The sequence below is a fragment of the Hemitrygon akajei genome, unplaced genomic scaffold (genome assembly GCF_048418815.1).
Source record: "Hemitrygon akajei unplaced genomic scaffold, sHemAka1.3 Scf000102, whole genome shotgun sequence".
Classification (NCBI taxonomy): domain Eukaryota; kingdom Metazoa; phylum Chordata; class Chondrichthyes; order Myliobatiformes; family Dasyatidae; genus Hemitrygon; species Hemitrygon akajei.
Genome location: NW_027331988.1, coordinates 213,479 through 218,125, shown reverse-complemented (window position 1 = coordinate 218,125; position 4,647 = coordinate 213,479). Strand labels below are relative to the sequence as shown.

The 4,647-nt window shown below is 45.6% G+C and overlaps 1 non-coding gene across 1 annotated transcript; it reads right to left on the bottom strand.

Annotated features, from left to right (window-relative positions):
• Window positions 1–3,454: 3,454 nt before the first annotated feature.
• On the bottom strand, window positions 3,455–3,548 carry trnai-uau (transfer RNA isoleucine (anticodon UAU)). The gene is made up of 2 exons: window positions 3,511–3,548; window positions 3,455–3,490 (listed from the first exon to the last, which is right to left on the bottom strand). It is a non-coding gene; the product is annotated as a tRNA-Ile (tRNA).
• Between the last annotated feature and the right edge of the window lie 1,099 nt (window positions 3,549–4,647).

Below are 4,647 nucleotides of genomic sequence, written 5' to 3'. Positions count from 1 at the left end.
TTCTAAACAAAGTGTTCAGACTCTATACAACCTTGAGATTCGTCTCTTCACAGGCAGCCACGAAGCAAAGAAACACAATAAAGCTCATTAAGAGTGTCAAACACCGACTATGGAGAGAGAGAGAGAGAGAAATATCGAACAAAAATAACAGCACGCACACAATATTCAGAACTAAAGGTTGGAAAGTCAGGCATCACTGCACCAGGGCGAGAAGTACACCAGCTGCAGGTCACAGTCTCAGGCCAGCACAGAGACGTGCAAACCCCGCGGAGCAGCAAGCAGAGCCAGGCACTCTCTTGCCCACGGCTCCGACAACAGGCAATTTCTATCTGCCCTGTTTCATAAATCTTCAAAACCTTGGGTCACTCCTCACTCTGTTACTTCCATATGCACTCGAGCTCGGGTCTCGTCGCTTCGAGTCGGCCCATACCCGACACAGTCATCGTCTGTATTCCCACTTGTAAGCGTGTGTCAACGTTTGTTTCCAAGTTTGCTGACAACTCGAAAGGGCCAGTTGCAATGCACAAATTTGGACTTGCACACTGATAGATAGAAAGAATAAATGAAAAGTCTGCACATGGAGGTTAATGCTGGAAAGTGTGAGGGAAGATGAATCGTCTCCAGGAGTTTACACGTGAGATGTTCTTGCGTGTGAGATGTAGAATAGTTAGTGTGATGGTGCATCAAGCAGTGAAGGCGGCAAATGGCAGAATGGTATTTATTACAACAGGGCTGGAGATTGGAAATACAACGGTGCCAAGTGTTAGCACAGCCACACCTCGACCACTGTGTACAGTTCTGAATCCCTTATTTCAGAGAGAATATGTACATGTTGACAGTCCAGAAGATATTAGGTCAGCGAATTGCTGGATCAAAGGTGCTGCCCTATCATGAATAGCTGGAGATTAAAGAATGAGGTGTGATCTATTTGAACCAGACAAAAGCTGAGAGGACACAACAGGGTTAATGTTGAGAGGGAGTCAGAGAAATAAACAGCGTGGAAATTGGCTTTTCAACACATTAACTCCATGCTAGCCATCAAGGACTATTTTAAACAAAATGTGCCCCAGCCATTTATATTCCCCTGCAGTTACCACGTGCTCTCATCCGCATTCTACCGCTCACCTACATGTAAAGAGACATTGAAATAAACCTAAATCACACATATATACTGGGATGTTGTGGGAAACTGGGACATCCAGGTTAAACACCTGCGATCACGCGGATTCCGTGTAATCTCCACTTACCCCACCCAAGGGATATGTTTCCATTTGCAAGAGAGCTTTCAACAAGTGGACATAATGGGGCTGATTTGCAACTGACAGCGATCGCAATTTCTTCCCACAGAAAACTGTGAATTGCTGGATTTCTCTCCCTTAGAGGTTTGCTGTGATTAGATCACTGGCGGTACATAATGAGGAAGGGGATACATTTTCAAAGACTGGGGGATTTAGAAGAATGTGGACCTGGAACACGAGAGAAGTTGTGAGAGAGCAAACATTCATTAGTAGTATCGACTGGCAGGACAGGCTTGATGGGCTGAATAACCAACAGCTGCACTTTTTTTTGATGTTCCTGTCTAAAGTAAAAGAGGGACCTCAGGTATATCCTCAGAAAACAGAGACTTGGAGGGAAGCTTTGGGGGATTTACCTTCAGGATGATAAAGTGAACAGGGTTGGGCAGCAGCGATATCCAGAGGGAATTCACTCCTCCCACAGGCCATCGTCCCTCTTTCACCTCAGTTTAGATTTGAAAACTTCTGGGAAGAGTTTGGACTCTTCACTGTCATTACCCTCGTTCACTGTCATTCACTGTCCATTACCCTCGCACACGTTAACTGCCTGACCCGCTGAGCTCCTGCAGCAATTTTTTTATTTCAGATATTCGTATCTGGAGTTCCTCCTGTCTCCATGGTCCATTCTTTACTCCGCTCGTGATGAACGGTCATTACAGCCGCCTCTTTTTTATTCGGCTTTCCACTGTCATTTTTATTTTCAAATATCGATTACACTGCCAGACAGAATCCAGTTAGATCCACAGGGAGAGAAAAAAAATCGAATACATTTTCCTGTTGCTTTGGTTCTTCAAAGTTCGACGTACATTTATTATCAGTAAATATATGTTCCTACGTATTGCAGTGAGATTTGTTCTGTTCAGTAGCGGACCGTGCGTGTGGATAGAGAGAAACAGACAACAGAGGGAGAAGTGAGGAACCAGATTGTCAGGGTGGGTTTCTGAAATTAGTGTGTATGTTGTCAATTGAAGTCAGGTCACTTTTTATTGCCATTTCGACCATAACTGCTGGTACAGTACACAGTAAAAACGAGACAGCGTTTTCTTGGACCATGGTGCAACATGAAACAACACAAAAACTACACTGAACTACGTAAAAAAACTCGAAAGCTACACGAGACTACAGACCTACCCAGGACTGCATAGAGTGCACAAAACAGTGCAGGCAGTACAATAAATAATAAACAAGAAAGTACGCACAGTAGGGGGCAGTAGGTTGGTGTCAGTCCAGGCTCCGGGTATTGCCTTGGGGGAGGAAACTGTTACACACTCTGATCATGAGAGCCCGCAGGCTTCGCTGTCTTTTCCCAGACGGCAGGAGGGAGAAGAGTTTGTATGAGGGGTGCTTGGGGTCCTTCATAATGTTGTTTGATTTGCGGATGCAGCGTGTGGTGTAAGTGTCCGTAATGGCGGGAAGAGAGACCCCGATGATATTCTCAGCTGATCTCACTATCCGGTGCAGGGTCTTGCGATCCGAGATGGTGCAATTTTCGAACCGGGCAGTGATGCAGCTGCTCAGGATGCTCTCAATACAACCCCTGTAGAATGTGGTAATGAGGGATGGTGGGATATGGACCTTTCTCAGCCTTCGCAGAAAGTAGAAATGCTGCTGGGCTTTCTTTGCTATGAAGCTGGTGTTGAGGGACCAGGTGAGATTCTCCGTCAGGTGAACACCAAGAAATTTGGTGCTCTTCACGATCTCTACCGAGGAGCCGTCAATGTTCAGCGGGAAGTGGTCACACTGTGCCCTCCTGAAGTCAACAACTATCTCTTTTGTTTTGCTCACACTCAGAGACAGGTTGTTGGCTCTGCACCAGACCGTTAGCCGTTGCAACTCCTCTCTGTAAGCTGACTCGTCGTTCTTTGTGATGCGACCTACCATGGTCGTGTCATCGGCGAACTTGATTATGTGATTCGAGCTGTGTGTTGCAGCACAGTCGTGGAACGGCAGAGTGAACAGCAGTGGACTGAGCACTCAGCCCTGGGTGTAAACTCACACTCTCCTGCTCAGATCAAAACTAAAGGTGCATCGATTCGAAGTTAATTCCAATAATAAGCAGGGTGTCTCAGAAGCACAAAATGAAATGTAACATTCCAGTGGAATGCTCAGCTTGAGAGACGCCTAGTCACCCGGGCGTTGCAAGCATTACAAATCACGAGTGCTCTAGGTGAGGATCGAACTCACAGCCTCGGCATTTCTCCGCCGCGTACTGCCATATAAGTACCGCACACTAACCGATTGCGCCACCAGAGCCCAGTCCTGCATACGCGTGTTTTTACATATGGAAAGAAAATTTAGAATAAATTTACAGATATCATAGAGCATAGAGCCTAAAATATACAGCCCGTGAAAAGACCATTCGGCCCATAATGTATTGCCATACCAGCTAAAAATCAAATCAAAGGCACTCAAACTCTAATCCCTCCTTCCTACCCTGTCCATATCCCTCGATCTTCCTTACATCCATGTGCATATCGAGTCAGCTGATCAAGTACCACCTATAAATTTGCTAATAATGCAAACATTGTTGGACGAATCTCAGATGGAGACGAGAAGACGAACAGGGGTGAGGTATATCAACTAGTTGAGTGGTGTCGCAGCAACAACCTTGCACTGAACGTCAGTAAGACGAAAAAGCTCATTGTGGACTTCAGGAAGGAGAGAGATACCAATCCTCATAGAGGGATCAGAAGTAGAGAGAATAAGCAGTTTCAAGTTCCTGGGTGTTTAGATCTCTGAGGACTGAACCTGGTCCCAACATATCGATGCAGTTATAAAGAAGGCAAGACAGCGACTATCCAGTACTTCATTAGGAGATTAAAGAATAAACTAAAAAAAAAACTTCTGAAGAGCATTCTGACAGGCTGCATCACGTCTGGTATTAGCAGGGATGTGTTGCTACTCTACCGGATGGAGAGATAGGGAGAAGGGGAGAAGGGGAGAAGGGGAGATGGGGAGAAGGGGAGAAGGGGAGATGGGGAGAAGGGGAGCTCTATCATCATGCGGATGAGAGCTATGGATGGGGAGAACAAGTGAGCATTCAGTACTCAGTAGGCAAACTTTAAGTACAGACTTTACATGCAGGCGACAATTGCAGTCTGATTATTAAAGGAACAGCGGCATGTAACCATTCTCCGGCGAAATTCAGTGTAGAGACTTGGATGTCAGTCTTCGTTAAGTTGGAAAAACTGATGCTGGAGTTCTTCCCTAGTTGGGAACTGAAGGGTATTTGATGTTAATCTTCATCCTCTCTTGAATCTTTCTTTGTACGTTGTTACTCTATCTGTCTAGACGCCACATTAGGGCTGAAAATTTGAATTTTCATTTTAGTTGATCATCCGCTCGCAGTGCT